This window comes from Pseudophryne corroboree, chromosome 4 (assembly GCF_028390025.1).
Source record: "Pseudophryne corroboree isolate aPseCor3 chromosome 4, aPseCor3.hap2, whole genome shotgun sequence".
Lineage (NCBI taxonomy): Eukaryota > Metazoa > Chordata > Amphibia > Anura > Myobatrachidae > Pseudophryne > Pseudophryne corroboree.
The window spans coordinates 376,789,090-376,813,086 of NC_086447.1; the positions used below are offsets into that span (position 1 = coordinate 376,789,090).

Consider the following 23,997-nt stretch of genomic DNA (forward strand, 5'->3'; position numbering starts at 1 on the left):
ATTCTAAATATTCCAAAATCGCAGCTGATCCCGACGACACGTCTGCTGTGCCTAGGGATGATTCTGGACACAGTCCAGAAAAAGGTGTTTCTCCCGGAAGAGAAAGCCAGGGAGTTATCCGAGCAAGTCAGGAACCTCCTAAAAACAGTGCATCATTGCACAAGGGTCCTGGTAAAAATGGTGGCTTCCTACGAAGCAATTCCATTCGGCAGATTTCACGTAAGAACTTTTCAGTGGGATCTGCTGGACAAATGGTCCGGATCGCATCTTCAGATGCATCAGCGGATAACCCAATATCCAAGGACAAGGGTGTCTCTCCTGTGGTGGTTATAGAGTGCTCATCTTCTAGAGGGCCGCAGATTCGGCATTCAGGATTGGATGCTGGTAACCACGGAGCCCAGCCTGAGAGGCTGGGGAGCAGTCACACAAGGGAAAAATTTCCAGGGAGTGTGATCAAGTATGGAGACTTTTCTCCACATAAATATACTGGAGCTAAGGGTAAATTTATAATGCTCTAAGCTTAGCAAGACCTCTGCTTCAAGGTCAGCCGGTATTGATCCAGTGGGAAAAACATCACGGCAGTCGCCCACGTAAACAGACAGGGCGACACAAGAAGCAGGAGGGCAATGGCAGAAACTGCAAGGACTTTTCGCTGGGCGGAAAATCATGTGATAACACTGTCAGCAGTTTTTCATCCCGGGAATGGAAACTGGGAAGCAGACTTCCTCAGCACGACCTCCACCCGGGAGAGTGGAAACTTCATTGAGAAGTTTTTTCCACATGATTGTAAACCGTTGGGAAATACCAAAGGTGGACATGATGGCGTCCCGTCTGAACAAAAAACGGGACAGGTATTGCGCCAGGTCAAGAGACCCTCAGGCAATAGATGTGGACGTTCTGGTAACACCGTGGGTGTACCAGTCGGTGTATGTGTTCCCTCCTCTGCTTCTCATACCTAAGGTGCTGAGAATTATAAGACGTAGAGGAGTAAGAACTATACTCATGGCTCCGGATTGGCCAAGGAGGACTTGGTACCCGGAACTTCAAGAGATGCTTACAGAGGTCTTATGGCCTCTGCCGCTAAGAAGGGACTTGCTTCAGCAAGTACCATGTCTGTTCCAAGACTTACCGCAGCTGCGTTTGTCGGCATGGAGATGGAAAGCCGGATCCTAAGGGAAAAAAGGCATTCCGGAAGAGGTCATTCCTACCCTGGTCAAAGCCAGAAAGGAGGTGACCGCACAACATTATCACCACGTGTGGCGAAAATATGTTGCGTGGTGTGAGGCCAGGAAGGCCCCACAAAGAAATTTCAACTCGGTCGTTTCCTGCATTTCCTGCAAACAGGAGTGTCTATGGGCCTCAAATTGGGGTCCATTAAGGTTCAAATTCGGCCCTGTAAATTTTCTTCCAGAAAGAATTGGCTTCAGTTCCTGAAGTCCAGAAGTTTGTCAAGGGAGTATTGCATATACAAAACCCTTTTTTGTGCCTCCAGTGGCACTGTGGGATCTCAACGTAGTTCTGGGATTCCTCAAATCACATTGGTTTAAAACCAGTCAAATATGTGGATTTGAAGCATCTCACATAAAAAGTGACCATGCTCTTGGCCCTGGCCTGGACCAGGCGAGTGTCAAATTGGTGGTTTTTTCTCAAAAAAGCCCATATCTGTTTGTCCATTCGGACAGGGCAGAGCTGCGGACTCGTCCCCAGTTCTCTCCCTAAGGTGGTGTCAGTGTTTCACCTGAACCAGCTTATTGTGGTGCCTTGCACCTACTAGGGACTTGGAGGACTCCAAGTTGCTAGAAGTTGTCAGGGCCCTGAAAATATGTTCCAGGACAGCTGGAGTCAGAAAATCTGACTCGCTGTTTATACTGTATGCACCCAACAAGTTGGGTGCGCCTGCTTTTAAGCAGTCGATTGCTCGTTGGATTTGTAACACAATTCAACTTGCACATTCTGAGGCAGGCCTGCCACAGTCTAAATCGGTTAAGGCCCATTCCACAAGGAAGGTGGGCTCATCTTGGGCGGCTGCCCGAGAGGTCTCGGCATTACAACTCTGCCGAGCAGCTACGTGGTCAGGGGAGAACACGTTTGTAAATTTCTACAAATTTGATATCCTGGCAAAAGAGGACCTGGAGTTCTCTCATTCGGTGCTGCAGAGTCATCCGCACTCTCCCGCCCGTTTGGGAGCTTTGGTATAATCCCCATGGTCCTTTCAGGAACCCCAGCATCCACTAGGACGATAGAGAAAATAAGAATTTACTTACCGATAATTCTATTTCTCGGAGTCCGTAGTGGATGCTGGGCGCCCATCCCAAGTGCGGATTATCTGCAATACTTGTACATAGTTGCAAAAATCGGGTTATTATTGTTGTGAGCCATCTTTTCAGAGGCTCCGCTGTTATCATACTGTTAACTGGGTTTAGATCACAAGTTGTACGGTGTGATTGGTGTGGCTGGTATGAGTCTTACCCGGGATTCAAAATTCCTCCCTTATTGTGTACGCTCGTCCGGGCACAGTACCTAACTGGCTTGGAGGAGGGTCATAGGGGGAGGAGCCAGTGCACACCACCTGATCCTAAAGCTTTACTTTTTTGTGCCCTGTCTCCTGCGGAGCCGCTATTCCCCATGGTCCTTTCAGGAACCCCAGCATCCACTACGGACTCCGAGAAATAGAATTATCGGTAAGTAAATTCTTATTTTCTAGGGAAACTGGGGATCCATGGCATAGTTCATCAAAAATCTGTGTATCAGGTTGTCAAAACTTCTTCTTTAATCCCTCTGTTGTCTGTATATCGGCTCATCAAATTCCTCGTCCAAGTGGGTCTTTTTACCTTGGAGGAAACGGAAAAACAGGTGAAAGAAACGGACTGTAGAAATCGCATTTTCATCACATCATTGTTTCTACATTTGGGTCATAAATCAAGTCCATTGGAATTACAGTTTCCTCACTCCTTAAACTCATTACCCTAGTACGACGATTGCACCTCATTAAAGCCTGACCGCATCTAAATATCAAACCAATCGTTATGATAACACCTAAGATACATAGGAGAAACTTCCCAACATCCATTATGACTCCTTGAGCCCAGTCTCCTAAACCAGAGAACCAATTTCGCGGGTTCAACCATGACACCCAACCAGTCAGCTCATTACCTACAGCAGCAAGAGTGAGATTGTGTCTCCTGCGAAATTCCCACTTCAGTTGGAGAATATCGTCCATCTTTTGGTCTATGACCTCGACCGGGTCCTCGGTGCTATTCGTAATATATGTGCAACATTTCACGCCGTATTGTGTTGCCAGTGTGACACAATATCCGCCTATCACTGCTGTGAGGTAATTAAGAACCATTCTATGCTGTACCAGTTCTGTTTTATAAGCCTGAAGTTCTCTTCCAGTATACCTAAACGTGTCATCATACATTTTCAGTGATATTATCTAACAAATTTGCAAGCGCAGAGATGTATCTATAGTTCACCACTCCTCGAGCGGTGCGAGTGAAATCTAGCGCAAGTAGAACCTGAATCCCAGTGGATTCATGGATCATGTCAGAGGCCAAATGCTCTGTCCTCTCTGTCAGTTGCCTTTTAACTACGTGCTCGTAATGGGTGTGAGTATAAGGAGCTTGGGCACCACGGTGTATATCTTTCATTTTGTCATGTGATACAGTTATTACTTCAGGCAGTACTTTTCCAATATAACACAATCCTTCAGAGTTTGGGGCAAGCCACTTATACGCCTTTCTCCCGCATATGAAATATGCATCATCGGGGAGAACATATGGGACGGAGTAGGACATAACCATATTACACACCTTCCATGTGAAATCTCCTAACCCTAATTCTTCCATCTGCTTAGTACACGTATCAGGTTGTACTATATGTGCACAGTATCCTGGTGATACCTCTCCAACTCTCGTAATCCTATTTCCTAAGGTATACCTATACCGGAAAGATTTTCCTCTACTGGCTATGTGGCGTATAAGCTCTGTATCTGTAGGCATTCTATCTGCTCTATGCGAAAAGATCATGGTTTGATTACTCCATGACACTTCCCAATTTCCCGGCTTTCGGGGATTGGAGATGTTAAAACATAATAGGGACCTATCCACATGGTATTGGTGGAGCTTCAAACTAGGAGGGCTGGAGATATTAAACCTCCTGTCCACCGGTCTCCCACCCTTTAGCTCAAGTACCTCCCCTACCGTTAAAGGAAATGGTACTAGCCCTGATTTGCTATGACCTTGAGGTACTTGAGAGCATACCCAACAATCTGTTTTATTTAACACACTACCCACTAAGGAGTGATAGTCACTCAATGGATGCCGGTCCATATGGATATTAAAACTGGATTGGCATTTCTTTATGCACCCATCCTCAATGACATTGTTACAGAGCCAACAGATACAGTTTTCTTCAGCTAACAATCCTTCACAATTCCTTCTATGGTCAATGCTATCGGATCGTTTTCTGATACTCGCCTTTGCTTGTTGATTATGTTGTTTTTGGAAAACTACGCCTCCATCTCTGTCATCAGAACCCATTCCAGAACCTCTCTCGACCTCCATGGTACTCTCGCCGGAACAGACTGCTCTGGTCAACATCATGGTCAACAGGAAAATCCGGATCACAGTCTCTTGGGGCAAGTCCATCTTACAGGAGGAGAAAAGAAGAAATTTGTAATGGGGGTACAGGAAAACAGTTAGAGGGGGAGAGAAACTTGTTACGATAATTAAGTTCTCTAGTCTTGTTGTTCTTCTTGTTCTGCTGTCATCTCAAAAAGGTGCTGTCTCTCAGTCTTCCAAACGAACATTCCGGTGATGCAATATCTCTTCCAAACCAGCGATCTTTCTGTAAGGAGCAAAAATCTTGCATTACCATTTGTCTAACTGATGGGTGACATACCATCTTTAAAACATGAAAGCATGAGTGAGAAGAGAGAGAAAACAACAACAGTGAAAAAAAAACAAAAGAGAGAGAGAACAATTCATATATGTATATATATAACATAACACATCAATAAACAACAACAGGAAAAAAAAACATTTTTCAAACAAACAGTTTTCAAACATTTTAAAACATTTTAAAACATTGTCAGATCACCAGGCTGTAATATCTACATGTCTAATGGTTTCCTTGCGCAGTCCCTCCCCCCCAGCACTTCCATATTCCACTGTCTGTATCTGGCCAGAATACATTGATGCGGATAGGTCATGCTGGGGTTTGGTAGACTTCTGCAAAGACCAAGTATATATGTAATGTTTGAATCCTACCAATACTCGTCAGAGATGGGGATAGAGAGAGAGAGAGGAAAAAAAAAAAAAATTTCACAGATACATTTACAATGTTTCACCTGGTCATTCCTGTGTCTTCAGGGAATGACCTCCCAATTTATTAACCGTTACCTCAGGCTTACCATCAGTTCTAATGATCACCTTTCCTGACCACATATCATGGGTGTGGCCCAAAATTCTTCCTATGTGATCCCTGATTGTAATTTGGTGTGTCATATTTATGCTCATTTTCATGTCTAGGGGGTCTGACTTTATGTGTGCTATTACAGTTGCTGGCATAATGCCCTTCTCTTTTACAAAGATAACAAACCCGGGGCTTCTTCCAAGTGTCAGTGACCTGAGGTTTTGGTTGATTTGATGCCTCCTCAAACGCTCGGATGCTCATCACCATCAACCGCTTTCCCTGTGCTTCCCTGCTTCCTTGGATATCATGGTTATGTTGTTGTCTAGGGGATTGATATGACTTTTGTATTTCTCTTGATCTACAATCTCTCGCAAAGTGTCCCTTTTTATGACAATTGTAACAGACTTCCACATTTAAATTTCTCGCAGGGGTTTGGGGCTTATGCTGGAGTGGTCTGGTGGTTAGGGCCTGTATACTTGCGGCCATTAATTTATCACTTTGTGACTCTCTGTATCTGGTGATATTTTGATCAATATCAATAGCGGCCTCTCTTAATGCGGCCACCGAGATATTTCTCCAGTTTGGGTTGGTGGTCTGTACCCTTGTACTCAATACCTCCTTTAAACCATTCATTAATACCTTAACCGCTATTTCTCTATGCTGTGCGCATGTTTTGATGTCTGTGATCCCAGTGTTCCTAGCCATTACTTGCAGTGCTCGATTGAAATAACTGGAGATACTTTCCCTTTCGTTTTGTCTTATGGAGAAGATTTCATTCCACTTGACAACGGCAGGGAAATATACTTCCAACTGTTGGTTTATCTGCTTAATACATTCCTGATTGTGTTCCTCCGTTTGAGGTACTTCTGTGTCTAATTGACAATCAGTAATAAATGTCGCAGAGTCAACACCGGAGGGCAAACATGCCCTCAGCACTGTCCGCCAATCTTTGTTGGTGGGTTCTGTTGAGTTTCCTAGTTCTTTAATGAACCTTTGACATGCGACTAGATTTTTCCGTGGATCGGGAAATTCGGACATAATTGATCTCAATTCGGTCCGGGACCAGGGACAGCGCATTGCACTGTCCTGGACGGGAATGGTTCCCTGATCGTCAGTCTTCTCATTGGGGACTGTGATCACCCTGACAGGACTAAACTTAATTACATCACCTTGTTTTGGTCTTACAATATGGGGTACATTTGTTTGTGCGTGATATAAAACATTGTACGTACCTGTGGACACGACCTCACCTGACCCTCCGTTAGGGGGTTTGATTATTGCCTTTACCGATTTGGTCGCGTCCACCTGGATGTCTTGTGTGATGGCTGCTGGAAGTGGTGCCGACATCGTGTTGAGTTCACTTTCTTGCTCGTATTCCTGAGGGAAGTTTGACATGGGGTGCAACTTGCACGGGTTAATAGTTGTACATTTAACAGCATTACAATTATCATTGTTATGTTTATTACACTTATTCTTATCATCTATACTACAGTTGCTAAGTGCGTTTTTATTGTTCAACATTGTGCCTTTCTCCGCAACCATAATCCTCTCCATTGCCACATCTCTCCTCCCAAGATGAGAGTCAGGTATGTCAGTTAGCTCTTTTTGCATTTCACTTTCCTGTTGCCATAACTTTAAACAATCATAATGTTTGATCCGTCTCTTTGCTGGTTCAATAAGACCTATCCTTCTCCTTAGATTTAGTAACACTTCTGGGCTAAAGCTACCTATTCTTGGGAATTTCTCCCCGTCCAGTACAGTCATTCTTTCCCATTCATCACATAAAACCTCTATGTGTGAACCGTATTTTTCACACATTACATACCTGGCCGACCCGATTGGTCGGTTTACTAAATCAACCCGAACCGAGGTTGATCGCCCCCTACCTGAACAACTGGCCCCCATAACTTGCAGGTGTTGCTTTTCTTCAGCGAACCCTTACAAAAACCAAGATGCCCGGGGCAGGCTGGCGGTGAAGTTTACCGAGTACTCCACTCACTTCTCGCCCACGTTGGCCAGTAACACAATCACTGTATCCAGAGCTGTTGTACCCAACCTAGGGCCCCTGTGAACCTTTATTTACTGGGGCGCGTTCCCCAGCAAGTATCGGTTGTTGGATAGTTCCTGAGTGACCAGCGAACTTCCCTTAAAATAAAAAAAATTACACAAATCACGTTAGAATGTACAAATAGCGTTTATGACCTTCGTACACAAATAGTACCGGTCAGGTTTACTAATGCACACAATTACGTGCGGTACAATCGTTCAGCACATAAGCAACTAATCTTATGTACTGAGCGACCAACGGAATCGAAAATTACGGCTGCGAATTCCTTCAGCCAGAGCTTGTATGGCCTATATGGGTGTTGCACCAACCCTTTTAGGTGTTGTGCCTGTGGACTGTATAGCGGACTTCCTTGTCTGCTGTACCTGAACCTGCTGGTCTGCTATGACCTCCTGGTCTGTTACAGTATGACCTCCTGGTCTGCTACACTCTAATGCTCAAATTGTATGTTTTAACCAGGGATGCCTCCCTAGCCACCATGTACGTCACTTACACGTATGTACCTCACGAGAACTCGACTTTTCTTGTGGTTCAACCTCAAAAATTGTAAAAACAAACACTCACTCACCACATATACACTTTTGTTTCTATTTCTATTTCTGCGCAGAAATTTCTCTTTAGACCAGATGTGTTACAAATTAGGAGAAGGATCTATTAATTTAAATTTTGAATGTTAAAATAGATTTGCGCGATTTATCGCCTTGCGTTATTTACCGCGTTGCGCTATTTATCGCGTTGAAAAAAATTAACACTTGTGATTTGAGTTACGTGGGCGTACCCGTACGCTCCGTTGCGTAATATACTCTGCGTGCGTCGGCCCTTGGGTTGCGTACGCAAGTCTCAGTCCTTTGTTAGAGACACGTGTACGCAAAGCAAAGATCCACCGTAACACAATTTATACGTTTATCAATGTAGATGATCCTTTATCATCTACCGCGCACCACACTGACTTCGCCTTGTCTCTCAGGCACAGCTGTGTTTGTCTATACTTTAACTATATTACCTTTTTACTCTTAAACTATGAAATAGCGGCAAATCTCTCTTAGCACGTTTATCAATTATACAATAGCAAACAGGAGAGTGATATATGAAAATACACGAATGAAAAGAAATGCAGATATGCGTGCGTGTGTACGCAAGACAGAAAAATAAACAGTTTTAAAAGAGACTAGCGTGTTGTTCTTACCTCCGGTTCCCGGATTCCTTCAGCACCCTTTACTAAGAGAAGCAGACGCTTATCCAAACAGCACTACAAGGAATATGATCTCCCGCCCTTTGCTGCTGGATAATGTCTGCTGAAATTACCTAGTGCAGATATGTGAAGGATAGGACGAGCCCGCAATTGATAAAGCTGAATATTTATCGTATATAAAACCCTTTATGAGGTCTAAGAACACTGTACGCTATTTACGTATGAAGTACCGTAAGGGTACGCTCGTTGCGTAACAATCGCTCAGCCATAGTCGAGACGCTCAAGCGTCACGTTCGCTCACGGCCAAGAGATCACTGGCAGGCACGCTATTGGCTGCTGACTAACGTAATGATTCGCTATAGCGTAGCGGACGCTCGGGACCACGAGGAGATCACCAGCGGCGCTGACGCTAACAATGTTAAACCTTTAAATCTAAACCATAAACAATGTAATGTGCAGTAAAACCTTAGTGTAATGATAGAGTGTAAATGCAACACAGTATAACCTTATTACCTTTAAAGCTGTTCTAGCGTCACCGACGCTCTGAGAATACTTAACACTATAAGAAATACACAGATACCGTGCTCAGGGTCCAACGCCTAATATATATATTATGAATGATATACTTGCAAAAGAATTAATACAAATACAAATCATACACTACAATATAACATAGACTACCTAACCAGATAACTACACAGGAAATACAATACAATTACTATTTAAGGGAAAGTAAGAGAGAAAGAGGAGAAGAGAGAGAGAGAGAGATTGGCCCATAATAACAAGAAGATCAATATAGTTGCGGAGAAACTTACGCACAAAGGAAACGATCGCATGCGCCTCTGGACATCCAGCTCCCGATTTTCAGCAATGATAACCGTTGAAGAGTAAGAGCTGGATGTGATCGGCCTGTCTATTTATGCCCCACACACAATACAATCCAATGGTCCCTACAATCTCATTGTTCATTGGACACAGGAATTCGGCTTCGCATTATAACAAAAGGTCATAGGTTGATTCATACAGGTGGGCTGTGACTGCTTCCAACTGTTCAGGTGGGTGGGATACTGGGTTTCCCGCCGCATGACTAAATAAGAACAAATAATAGTAAATGGACATAAACTTCTTATGTCCATAACTATTCGCACGAGCGATTAATCCGCTCCAAACCAACACCGGAATATTGCTATTTAAATACTCTTCCGATGGGTACCAAACACCACTGTATGACCCCTGTTAGACCCTTCGTACAATACAAAGAGGGATCTCTCTGTTCAGGAACATGCTATGTTAACTAAACTTTCAGAATCTATCAAAGGGACCATGATCTACAAAATACATTATATAGTGAAAATATGTAATGATTGAGTCGCACGCTACGATCACATAAACTCTACCGTAAATACGCATACCGTGCGCCTGCGGGTGCCCGCGACTGTGAGTATGCGCACGTACGGGAGAGCGTACGCATGCGCAGCACGGACCTGTGTGAGGTGCAAATATGGTAGTGTGCATAGAGATATTTTTCTGACTTTGACACTGGTGACAGGGGTCGCTGGGTTACGTCGCGACTTACAAAGGAAGCGGTCGCAGAGCCGACCGCTAAGAAGATTGACAGGAAGGAGGCGTGGCTGGGTGGATCCGGAGCGTTTGGAGCCGTTTTCGGGGAGTGGTGAGTATAACGCAGGCGTGCCCAGCAGAACGGAGGGCGGAGGACTGACGTCAAAGCCAGGCCCATTATCGCTGGATCCATCGCACAGGGTAAGTAGGTATAGGCCTCGTCTTGTTTTGAGTGAAACATTTTTCCATAGCAGGGCTGCACGAGCGATCGCAGCCCTGCTAAGCTAAAATACACTCCCCTATAGGCGTGGACTATTGATCGCACCAGCAGCTAAAAGTTGCTGGCTGCGATCAACTCGGAATGACCACCAATATTTTTGGAAGGGGTCCCACCCCTCCAAGCCTCTTTACTTTTCCACTCAATTGCTATAGTCACAACCAGCTCCTGTTTAAATAAGACAGTGGGGGTAATTCAGACCCGATCGCACACTGCCTTTTTTCGCAGCCGCGCGATCGTGTCTGAACAGCGCATGCGTGTGAACCGTAATGCGCAGGCGCGTCAGCTCCCGGCGAAAAGGTTCGCCGGGCAGTAACAGAACTAATGAAGAAAGCGATCACAAGAAGATTGACAGGCAGAAGGCGTTTGTGGGTGGCAACTCACCGTTTCCAGGTAGTGTCCGGAAAAACGCAGGCGTGCCCAGCCGTTCGGGAGGAGGATTCCTGACGTCAGCACTGGCCCGGATCGTCACAGCGGCTGAGTAAGTCCTGGGCTGTGCAGAAACTGCACAAACTTTTGTTTGTGCAACTCACTGCACAGCCGATCGCACCCCTGCACAGCGATTACCCCCTCCCCTGTAGGCGGCGATTACCTGGTAGCAGCAGTGCAAAAACCCGCCTGCGTGCGACCAGGTCTGAATTAGGCCCAATATGTGGTCGGACTGAGAAGCTTTTTTTTTTAAATAGTTTTCATGACTTTATATACTGCTGGTTCCCTTAGAAGGTGAAAAACTGCTGTGGTTATAGTAATACTTTTGTCTTCGGAACACAATCCAGAGCAGGGCTTTTTGTTTATCATATAGGCATTGATACCCACCTAGAATAGCAAGGAAATGGTTTTATTTAAATGTTTTCTGTAACTTTTGTTAGAAAACGGTTATTATTACATTGGATAAGGTGACCCTAGAAATGTGATTTTCTGCAGAAGTACAGTTGGAAGATACATAATATGACCCATTAAAATGACAGCAATAAACCTGGTCTCTGTCTGTGATGCTGGGCAAATCAAATACTTTTAAATACTAGACGTGGGCGTTAGCGGTGGCGGGACTCGGCGGGGATAGCTGGCATGACGGCAGGCCTGGAACCAAGAGGATCCAGTCCCTGCCTATCATTTTGCAGAGTTCGGCAGCGGAGTGGATTGGTTCCAATTTCAAAAATGCTGTTAGCGTAATTTTTTAAATCTAAGATGGCCGCCACGAGCCAACCATGGCTCACCACATCATCGCCCCACGCCTCAGGGCTGGCTTAAAGAAGTCAGTCCGCCAGTGGGGAGGGAGCGTGCAAGAGCTCCCGAAGACAGAAGATGCTGGGAAGCCCTGGAGAGGCGGCGGCCATGGAAAAGAGCTACCCAAAGGCCGCCACCCCCCAGGTGAAGTGGCTGAAGCCCTGGGGAGGCGGTAGCCACCCAGGCGAAGACAGAAGACTCCAGAAGTCCTGGAGAGGCGGCGGCCATGGAAAAGAGCTGCCCAAAGGCCGCCGCCCCACAGATGAAGACCCTGTACAATAAACTTTTTTAAAACTTTTTTTTTCTAAATGTGTCATGAATTTATTTTTATATTTTCTTTACAGGAGGACTACAGGTACCAGCAGGCCCTGAATGTCCGGGCATGCAGGTACTTGTGGTTCTCCAAGTGCCGGCATACTGGGGCAGGTTTGCTGGGACCTATAGGCCGCCTGTAAAGAACAATATTAGGATGTCATGAACCCCGCTCCTCCTACCCACCCATACTGTTGCGGTTCCATTCCGCTGATGTCCTAACCACCCCACCCAGCTCCCATATTTTCCATGGCGGCCGGTCCTCCTCTCCAAAATCTGTCCTGTCTCCACCCCATGCTCTTTAGTAAAGGGGTTCACCATTTACATCATAACTTCGTCCCATTTTTCTTTATGTCATGTTATGGTCATGTTAACTAGGGGTGTGATCAGGTAGCGCCCATCGAGTATGTCAGAGGAAGAGGGAAGGCAGTGGGAGAATGAGAAAAATATTTCCTAGTAATCTTCCATAATTTTTAATAGGAAGAATGAGTAGGAGCAGTAGTGGTGGGCTTCAGTGACGTGGGCGGGTGGGAGGGGGGCTGTTTCGCTGAGCTGAGTATTTGCACTGGGTGAAAGAAAGTCTAGCTTAATCTCTGTGTCTGTGTATTGCCCTTGCATTTATGTATGCACCTTTTTAGAAGCCTGACTCTGACATGCTGTTTTTCCACAGTAAATGGATTTTTTTATTTACTTTGTAACAATCATGGGAAATTTGGGTGGGTTTAAAAGGGATGGACCACAGGGATGGTGCTATTATTCACATGTGCCTGCAGGGCAGAATAAATGTGTAACACATCATTCCATACAATGTTACATTTTATGTAATAGAAAATATAATACATGCACGTTACAAATATATTGAACAGGGACACTCATTGGTGAGATTAAACTGCTGTTAAAACACTTAAGTTGTAGAAATACTCTCTATATTAAAAGTAAGGGACAACTCAGTAATACCCCTTTCACATCGCACAAATAACCCGGTATCGACACGGCATATTGCCGTGTCGACGCGGGTCAGTGTGCGATGTGAAAGCACTTTCCAAGAATTAGCGGGTTGTCTGACCCGGTAATTCAACCCGGTATAAAAGAAGGATTATACCCGGGTTAAATACCGAGTCAGGTGCAGTGTGAATGGGAGCCGCGTCGATGCGACACGGTTCCCATTCACAGCATAGGGAGAGGCAGCGCAGGAGATGAGCTCATCTCCCGGCGCCACCTCCACCCCCGCCCCTGCTGCTGCTGCGCCACCCCTCTGCTATGGCAACCGACCCGGTATATTGCCAGGTCGGAAAGCCAGCAAAGGAGCGCAAATGCCGGATCCCACCTGGTAAGGACACGTTTCTTTTACCTGGTGGGATCCGGCATTTGCGATCTGAATGCGGTATAACAAATGCTTTATTGCCAGGTAAAAACTCTTTCACAGTCTTGAAAAACAGCAAATGTCCTTTCATAGTAATATTACTATTCCTGCCGACACTGTAGACAGTATGTTCGTGCGATGAATTACATGTTTACAAAATCACATGGGCTTAAGTGCGGTCTCATGCAATGAATAGCAGTAACCACTCCTAAAATACAATAGAGAACGGGGGAGATTGTATTTGAAAAACAACAGTAGATTAGTTCTGATCTGATTACAGTGCACGTGGATGGATAAACAAACTGTGTGTGATATACACAACATATCTTTGCACTGAAGTCACTTTTTCGGATTATAAAATCTGTTGTTTTTCTTACCACCCTTCTTTTGTAGGTGTGACTATGTATTCTTTTTATATTTATCATCACACTTATCAACTTGGCATTTGTAAATATATTTGTTCTAAATTAGTTCGACATGCAAAGTACAATTATGTAGTGTGATGCATGCTGCAGAATGGATGCACGATATGATTCTCCTTTTCCACCAAAAACCTGGGTTCTACCAAGTTTTCAGTTACGCTTCAAACCCGATTCAGACCGTTTTAAACAGGCTAATTTGCAGGTCGGCCCTGTTTACACTGTACCCGGGTCTACCCTGCATGTCACTCAACAGACACTCCTTTGAGACATGCCTCTGCATATACAGCCAATCAGCAGCTTTTAAACATTACCGGGGTAGGATTCCAGGGTCATTTGTCCTGGTTCAGGGGCGGATCTAGAAGAAAAGGATAGGGGGGGCACCATAGAAGGGGCAAGTACATTTGCGTGTGGCTTCCGTGCATGTGAGGTGGCGCTTCTTATACAATGCCCACAGTTGTAGCGCTCATTATGCAATGTCCACTGTACTGGTAGTGCCCCTTATATAGACCCCAGTAGTGGTGCCCCTTATGCAATGCCCGTATTGCCCCCAGTAATAATGTTGCCTGTAGTAATGCCCCCAGTCATTTAGCGCCCTAGTAGTTATGCCCCCAGTGGTAATGCCCCTGCAGTTATGATCCCAGTAGTTTACCCTCCCCCCTTTAGTTTAGCCTCCCAGTGGTAATGCCCCCAGTAGTTTGCCTGCTTGTAGTTTAGCCACCAGTAGTAATGCCCCCCTGTAGTTTGCCCCATTGTAGTTTAGACCCTGTAGTTATGCCCCCCTTGTAGTTTAGCCCCCAGTAGTAATGCCCCCAGTAGTTTGGCCCCTGTAATTATCCCCCAGTAGTTTGACCCCTGTAGTTATGCCCCCTGTAGTTTAGCCCCCAAGTAGTAATGCCCCTGTAGTTATGCCGCCAGTAGTAATGCCCCCATAGTTACGCCACCAGTAGTAATGCCCTCCTGTAGTTTGCCCCCATTAGTTAGACCCTTTGTAGTTGGCCCCCAGTAATAATGTCCCCCAGTAGTGTGCCCCCAGTAGATGCCCCCCAGTAATAATGTCCCCCAGTAGTAATGCCCCCTAGGAGTTTGCCCCCAATAGATGATCCCCCAGTAGTAATGCCCCCAGTAGATGCCCCCCAGTAATAATGCCCCCAGTTGTAATAAACCCAGTAGATGCCACCAGTAATAATGTCCCCCAATAGTTTGCCCCCAGTAGATGCCCCCCAGTAAAAATGTCCCCCAGTAGCTGCCCCCAATTGTAATGCCCCAATAGATGACCCCCCAGTAGTAATGCTCCCAGTAGATGCCCCCCAGTAATAATGCCCCCAGTAGTTTGCCCCCAGTAGTAATGCCACCCCCAGTAGTAATGCCCCTTGTTGATGCCCCCAGTAGTAATGCCCCCAGTAGATGCTCCCCCAGTAATAATGCCCCCAGTAGTAATGCCCCCCCACCCACTAGTAATGTCCCTTGTTGATGCCTCCCAGTAGTAATGCCCCCAGTAGTAATGCCCCCAGTAGATGCTCCCCCAGTAATAATGCCCCCAGTAGTAATGCCCCGCCACCCACTAGTAATGTCCCTTGTTGATGCCTCCCAGTAGTAATGCCCCCAGTAGTAATGCCCCCAGTAGATGCTCCCCCAGTAATAATGCCCCCAGTAGTAATGCCCCCCAACCAGTAGTAATGTCCCTTGTTGATGCCCCCCAGTAGTAATGTCCCCCCTGTAGTTTGCCCCCAGTAGATGCCCCCGCTGCACTGAGGAAGAGAAAACACAACATACTTACCGAGCCCCGTTCCCGATTCCAGACCGCTGCAGTACTCCTCCTCTTGGCGTCCGCTCCTCAGCACTATGAGAGAGACGTCATGACTGACGTCTCTCCCATAGCGCACGCCGCACAGTGACAGCGCCGGAGGCAGGAGCTCAGTACTGAGCTCCTGCCTCCGGCTTTCGGTGAGGAGAGACGGGCACCCCCTGGTAACACAATCTCAGCGGGCGCCATGTTACAGTGCATCACCCAGCTTCTGTCACTGAGGAGGAACCGCATTTTGCTGTCACCCCTCAGCGGGGACACCAGGGTGTGGCCAGCACCCCCAAAGTGATACCATTGCTACTGGACTCAATGAAGAGTTGGTTGTTTCTTCCTGACCGGGTTTGATGAGACTGTTTTGTACAATAAATGGACTGTTTGCTACCTGGTCCTTCTGCTTTTTTTGTTGTGGATTCATTGTATGCCTGTGGTAATTTTCATTAAACGTCTGACATAGATGCAAATCCTAGCACAAATGTTGCTTTGTGCTGTAAATTTTTCCTTAAATGTTTAAAGCTGTATGTCAGATTCTATTGCACATCTCCGTTGCTTGCTTGGTAATTATATATTCATGGAGATGCAAAAATACAGATGTAGCAATTGATATTTAACTATCACGTTATTGAAATGAATGACGTGATGCTTTAAATGTCTAATTAAAGTTTGCTACTTCTGTACATGACTACTTTCATGTTGATTACATAATAACTAAGGCTAATATCCGACAAAGGCATGTGTACACAAGGGGGGGAATTCCATTGTGGGTGGGAAATTCAAAAAACCATGCAGTGTAGGTTTTTTCCTGCAGCCGCAGGGTTTTGCAGTTCAACTGATAGACAGAAAATGGGACATGATGATTTCTATAGAAATCATTGCGACTTTTTACACACACCTCCAGAGCAAGTCTGATTTTTTTTAAAAATGATTAATTTTATGAAAAATCCCTGGACATGCTCTGGCACCCAGGCGACACCCCCACTGAGGATGAATTAAATAATTGGAAGTTTTCAGTTAGCTTAATTAGTCTGTAATTACCTTTCGAAGTGGTGTCTTCGCCAGCATCGGGATCCGGTTCTCTGCAGCAGCGATGGGTGTGTAAGGTGCGTGTGTGTGTGTGTGTGTGTGTGTGTGTGTGTGTGTGTGTGTGTGTGTGTGTGTGTGTGTGTGTGTGTGTGCATGTGACACCTTGTATGTGTGTGACCCCCCCTTTGCAATGTAATCCCCCCAGGGCCAACCACTGGGAGAACTACATCTCACTGCAGCCCTTAAGACTCCCAGCAATCCCCTCCTCAATGGGAAAATGGAGGAGAGACCATCGGGAGCCGTGGTGACCACCAGACAGGTAAGTATTAATTTTTTTATTTTACTCGCGTCAAGGGGGTTTCAGTGCTGAGAACACTGCAACCATTTTTTCAAAATTGGATACCGCGGGTATCAGGAGCATGTGTAACCACGGTATTCCAAAAGGTTTCCCCCATGGTGTTTGTCTTCTCCGAAACTGAAATTTCAGATGTGTTGGTGTAGGCCAGGGGTGGGAAACCTTGTTCCTGCCAAGGGCTATTTGGATTTTTTTCTATATCATTCGTGGGCTATTTTTTAAGCACCCCCCCCCCCCCCCCCCAAATGAACGCACTCTTCTAGGAAAGTAGGCTTGGCCTTACAAATAATGGCCACAGTAAAAGCTGCTCACACACACTGCCCCCAGTAATGACAGACACACATAATGCCCCAGTATATACACTCACCACCACTGGTCCAGGTACTGAATCCGCATTATAGCCGGCCAGACTGGCGGTTCTCATATAAGTACAATGGGCTGTGGCTAGCAGAGGCCGTTGCAGCCGTGTCTTTGTGGTCGGCTCCCTGGTTAGCGGAGGGGCTGGTGGGACAGCAGCGGCTAATAACAGCTACAACCGTCGCAGTCACGGAGGGGGGTGCTCTGTGGCAGTCCGTCTTCCCAGATAGCGGGGAAGCAGGACCAGCGGCGCACACAGCGGTTATCTCTCTGAGCCATCTGCCGTGCACTACATCATGAGAGATGTAGTTTTCTCACACTGTACATTGAATACAGTGAACAGTGTGAGAAAACTACATCTCCCAGGAAGCCGTGCGTCGCAAACAGCTTTACACTCGGCGGCTGCCTCCGGGCCTGTCAAAATGGCTGTCTGGGTCGGATAAGGCATGCGGGCTGGAGGTTCCCCACAACTGGTGTAGGCTATACAATATGTATCTGGGTTATTTGTAACAAGGAGACAATCATACATTTGTTTACATTATCTTAAGTAGGGGAAAAAAATAACAGCTACAATCGGATCGGTTATTATGGTTTATTATACCTAACTTCACTGCAGTCTTTTAGCCTCTATTCAAAATTATTGGCAGATGCCTACAAATTGGTAGGTGTGTAGTGGATGTGAGCAAGGAGGTTAGTCTGCACGTTGACTAAACCAGAGTAGGATTTATTGAAGATAACAGGATACAGGTGATAGAAGATAAACAGCAGTTAATATGATAAGGTATCAATCTCTCCTGGGCTAAGTACTGTACAGCACTGTGATGCTTCAATAACACAGTGACAGGCTTTGGCACATGCAGACCCTTTTATAGAGCAAAGAAACATGCACCTGTAGTCTAATCAGCCTGACCTTTAAGTCTAGTTACTCAGACATGTGACACTATTATGATGAGCAGTAGCGGATCTTGCCGCGGGCAAGCAGGACTTTTGCCCGGGGCGCCGCCTTCCGGAGGGCGCAGGGCGCCATCCGGAGGGCGCCGCACCAGGGCAAGATCTGCTGCTGCTGTGTGCACCCCGCTGCCCCCCTGCTGCCGCTGGCCGCTGCCCCCCGCTGCTGCTGTGAAGGGAAACTAGACGCGTACGCGTCTAGTTTCCCTTCGTGGAGAGGTCCTTTACTGTGCGGTGCGCGATGACGTCATCGCGCACCACACAGCAAAGGTCCTCTCTACGAAGGGAACTAGACGCTACGTGTCTAGTTTCCCTTCGTGGAGAGGACCTTTGCTGTGCGGTGCGCGATGACGTCATTGCGCACCGTACATCATTTCAGTCTGTACAGGGGGCGTAAATGGCCACGCCCCCTGTACGAAGCCACGCCCCTATTGCCGCCCGGGGCGCACAGAGCGCCAGAACCGGCCCTGATGATGAGTCATGCACAATAACTTAATTAATAGACAGCTTGACACATTTAACTATTTATTATAAATGTTAAAAGTGGATATAAAGTTGAAGTGCCTTTTTTCCGGGGACATGTTTCGCTTGTGATGTAGATGCAAATTACATGAGCCCTGAAGTGTTAAGCTGAAAAAGAAAACAACAGAAAAAAATGCATTAAAATAGGGGTCTGGGACTCAGGGTCGACAGCACAAAGGTCGACACACTTTAGGTCGACGCCAATTGGTCTACACACCTTAGGTCGATATGGACAAAAGGTCGACATGGACAAAAGGTCGACAGGAACAAGGTCGACATGGAAAAAGGTCGACATGAGTTTTTTATGCTTTTTTGGTGTCGTTTTCTTCGTAGAGTGACCGGGAACCCCAATTAGTGCACCGCGTCCCCTCGCATGGCTCGCTTCGCTCGCCATGCTTCGGGCATGGTGCCTTCGCTCCGCTACCGCTTCGCTCGGCACACTTTACCGTTCCAATCGTAGTCCACGTGGATCGTTAAGTATGAAAAGGTTCAAAAAAAGAGAAAAATCGTGAAAAACTCATGTCGACCTTTTCCCATGTCGACCTTGTTCCTGTCAACCTTTTGTCCATGTCGACCTTTTGTCCATGTCGACCTAAGGTGTGTCGACCAATTGGCATCGACCTAAAGTGTGTCGACCTTTGTGCTGTCGACCTGGAGTCCGGATACCTAAAATAGCATGCATGGGAAACTATCCACAAGTTTTCCACAGTAGTTACTACAGGAAAAATGTTATCATGCTGAATTCAGAAAAGCGAACTGCACAGCACACTCACTACAGATGGCTGAACAAGTGGGAACTGAGCCGTTACCTTCCATTCATTTTACTTTTATACATTTTTCGTAATGGAAACTGAATGATATGCTCTAATTTGTGAACAAGCTCTAACACTTTCTCTATGGTCAGCCTTTGAGGACAGGTGCAGGGTATCTCAGGACCTTCTTGCACATCATTCTTCTGTACCTTGACACTTTGTATTTACTCTCTGTGTTTTATTATGTTACCGTACACCTATCCCCTTATTATTTCCTGCACTTTCAAGAGCCCATTGTGACGGGAACTACAGCCGTATTTGATTTGCCTCTGTCTTCGTGGTCATGTTTATACACCTGGCATGTGTAGTATCCCCCCTCTGACCCAATGCTCAAATCTTGTCTTATTTCTAGAAGTGATTTTGCAATAATTATAAAATGGTCAGGAGACGGTACTGTAATTCTAAAAGCAGAGTGGTCACACCTGCTGCCCTGTTCTGCAGCTGGATCTCTAATATTTCACTCAATGTTTTTATTGTAGGGGAGTTCAAATGAAGTTCAGGAAGCATATCAGTTTAACGAGGCCTCTATATGTGCATGCTCCCTATACAATTAAAATGATGACTCCAAACACAAATGTTCCATGCTGAAAGAAAGTTTTAAAAGGTCAGTGCAGCTTGTTGCCATCCAGCGTGGAAGTTCTAGCATCATGCAAATATACTGCTGCCACCACATCATGCAGTGGTCCCTAAAGATGTTTTGCATCTGTTCTGGCAGTGTTGTTTCTACACCTGAGCTACAAGTACAAGGTTCTTACAAGCTTTTTTTCATGCTGGTGGATAGTACTGGTTGCCACACTTGTAAAAGCAGCTTTATGCAAACTGGCTTGTTTGCCTGTGGTTTTGTTAAACTTTCATTGGCATATTTGATTACATTTAATGTAATTTTGAAGTGAGTTGGTTGCGTTAAATAACGGAATTTAGGAGTGATTAACACCCCTGCTCCTGGCGCAAATATATCAATTATGTAATTTATTCAGTACACCAGCTGCACACATTAAAGGATTGGCAATATCCTTAAATAGACACAAAGGAATAAAGGGAAAAAAAAACTAATGTATTGCGCTAGGTGTTCTGATTTTACTTAATAAAAATTAATTAATATCACTTAATAGTTGTGTGTCTGTTATTTCCAATTAGCACACATGGAACTTGCTTACATAAATAACAAAAATTATTTTAATAACATTTCATATACATAGATGGTATGAATCAATTAGAATGGTTTAAAACACTGAAATAAAACACACTGAGGGAATGCGTTTAAACTGTCTAGAACACAGATTAAATAATAGTGTCCATAAGTTGTAACAAATAGGCGGCTACAATGTATCATATAAATGCTATGCAAGCATGTCTCATCAGTTTGTTGTAGCTGCTGGAGCCAAATATTTTGTATATAATGTCTCAATTCTCTTGCTACTGGCGTCCCAGTGCAGAGAAATAATGCAGTATATTTACCCGGTCAGCGGGATTCTCCGCGTGTAGCGTATATTACCCAGAGGATATCCTTAAGGCATGCAGCCACTGCGTCCGCCGCTTGCACTGTTCTTGGTGCAGTAGGATCTCTGTCCTGGCAGGCGGATAAGGAACCTTCAGGTGTCAACGGTTAGCAGATTAATTCAGGTGATTGTTGGATTTTGCAGGGAGAAACCTGAAACGTAAAGCCACAGCGTCTAGCCGCTAGCACTATCCGCGGTACAGGAGAAGTCTCTGTCCTGGCAAGGCGGGTAGGCGCTGTTGTGGCCGCTGTACCGATCAGAATAAGTTCTGTATTAATGGTTACCTCCACAGAAATATCCGTTATGCCGACCACAGGTAATGGGCTCCAGTAGTTGCGTTAAATAATCTCATATATATTTGTCCAGATCTGTGACTCTATGCCTCATTTGCTAACGCTGGGTGTGGAGTGGGGCATATGTATAACTGGTATTGTGGGGCATATCTGGCACTGGGGTCATATATGTGTATTTGGCACTGTGGGGCATATGTATATCTTGCATTGTGGGGCATATGTATAACTGGCACTGTGGGGCTTTTGTATAATTGGCACTGTGGTGCATATGTATATCTGGCACTATGGGCCATATGTGTATCTGGCACGACAGACTGCGGATGGTGCGTGTCACTGTGGCATCACGGTAGTGCTGTGGGGGAGATTACAACTCCTAGCATGCCTTGCGCACCCTGGAAGGAACATGGTGGTTGCTGTTTCTGGTGCTGGTGCAGAGTAAGAGTCTGTAGTGTGCAGTGTGCAGGGACAGTGAAGCTGGTGAAAGGCTAATACAATATACTGTTATGAGGGATAAGTCCCCAGCGCACACACTGTATATGTGATGTTATATAGGGGAAAGGGCAGTATAAAGATATATATGAGAGAAATAATCTCCCAACACACACTGTGTAGTGCCGTAACTAGCTATGGGCGAGAGGTGCCTTGCACACAGCGCGATGCGCTGTGAGGCGGAAAAATCTCCGCTGGCACCCGCTGGGCCACGCCACACTATCAACCCGCCAAGGCACCTCTCACCCCTATGCTAGTTACGATACTGACCCGCCCGCCATCGCCATTGCCGCAATGCTCCCAGGTGCATCCCCCTTCTCCCCCCCACCCCAGACTGGGCTGCGCCGCTCCGCTCCGCTCACCAGCATTACTACATGTGGACGGAGTGGAAGACTGGAGGCATGAGCTGTCACGGGGAGGAGGCTGAGCATGCTCTGGTCTTCCCCAATCCCTTCTCCCCTCAGCTGTGCCGTGCGTGACATCATCATGCGCGCCCAGGGCAGGGACATCCTCTGACTTACGGCTGCTTTTGGGAGCTGCAGACGAAGGCTGATTTCGGGAGCTGCAGCCGGGGAAGAGCTGGGGAGTTAAACAAGGATGGAGCAGGGACCGTGCACCAGCGCCTGTCAGCGCTGCACTCCTCACTCCAGGAGTTGGATTCACAGGTGTGCACACCACCACCACAAGGTAAGGACTTACTACAAACCCCCCACCGCCCCCTCCATGGTGTGCCTCTCACTTGCTCTCCCCCCTATATTCCGCTCACCTGTATCCCAAGCCCTTCCCCCGCGTTGCTCTCATCTGCTCTCTCCCTAGCCCTCCCCTGCGTTCCTCTCACCTGCTCTCTGTAGCCCTCCCCTGCATTCCTTTCACCTGCTCTCTCTAGCCCTCCCCCCGCGTTCCTCTCACCTGCTTTCTCCCTAGCTCTCCCTCAGTGTGCCATTCTGCTGCTTTAATGTGTAAAAAGGGGGACTGTCTGCCGTAATGTGTAAAAAGGGGGACTCTGCCTGCCGTAATGTGTAAAAAGGGGGACTTTGCCTGCCGTAATGTGTAAAAGGTGGACGCTGTCTGCTGTAATGTGTAAAAAGGGGACTCTGTCTGCCGTAATGTGTAAAAAGGGGACTCTGTCTGCTGTAATGTGTAAAAAGGGGGACTTTGCCTGCCGTAATGTGTAAAAGGGGGACTCTGCCTGCCGTAATGTGTAAAAAGGGGGAGTCTGCCTGCCGTAAAGTGTAAAAGGGGACTCTACCTTTTTTGCGCGCACCAACGACGCTCACCAGCCATGTATTGTATATGGGGGGGGGGCGCTGATGCTGTTTCTTGCACACAGCACTAAAATGTCCAGTTACGGCACTGGTGTATGTGGTATTTACTGAACATTGTCTACGTACCTACATTATGTACACATAACATATTATTAATACACTAGGTCATTCATCGTGCCCTGCGTCCACTCTTCACGCCGTCGCATGGGCCTACGCCCCCTTGACCATTGCACGCCCTTTGGCCATAAAATATTTAACCACTAAACATTATGCTTGAAGGTAATACTTCATATAATACTAATATTGCCCCCCCCCCAAGGACGTGAAGGGGTTGTAGACCCTTGCGACGGTGTGAAGAGCGCCTGTAGGGCGCGATTAATCACCTAGTCTGTATATATAACAATGGAACTATGTGTGTGTGTATGTATGTATGTATGTATGTATGTGTGTATGTTCCAGCATCTCTGGAATACCTGGAGCAATTTTCACCAAACTTGGTACACATATATCTTACAATCTGGGAAAGAATACTGTGGGAGTAAGACACCCCCAGCACCCCTAGAGGTGTGGGGGGAAAGAGGGTGACATGTAAAAATCCACAGTTTTCGGCATAACCCTGGGATGCCTGGAGCAATTTACACCATACTTGGTACACTCATGACTTACAATCTGGAAAAAAAATACTGTGGGGGTAAGACACCCCTAGCAACCCAAGGGGTGGGGGTGGGAAGGGGGTGACATGTAAAAAACCGTAGTGTTCGCCATAACTCTGGAATGGGTGGAGCAATTTACACAGAGGC

General features: G+C 46.3%; 2 long non-coding RNA genes across 4 annotated transcripts in view; one reads left to right on the forward strand and one right to left on the reverse strand.

The window, feature by feature from the left end:
* Nucleotides 1-23,997, forward strand: part of LOC134911442 (uncharacterized) — a 133,394-nt gene that overhangs the window by 26,656 nt on the left and 82,741 nt on the right. Inside the window, exon 3 of one of the 3 annotated variants that reach the window (XR_010176571.1) lies at nucleotides 20,131-20,654. The exons of the other annotated variants lie outside the window; for them this stretch is intronic. This is a non-coding gene — a long non-coding RNA (uncharacterized LOC134911442). Of the gene's footprint in view, nucleotides 1-20,130; nucleotides 20,655-23,997 lie in introns of those variants that run through there. 3 annotated transcript variants of the gene reach the window in all.
* LOC134911441 (uncharacterized) lies at nucleotides 18,826-21,456 on the reverse strand. Its single transcript, XR_010176569.1, has 2 exons — nucleotides 21,110-21,456; nucleotides 18,826-18,947 (listed from the first exon to the last, which is right to left on the reverse strand). It is a non-coding gene; the product is annotated as an uncharacterized LOC134911441 (long non-coding RNA).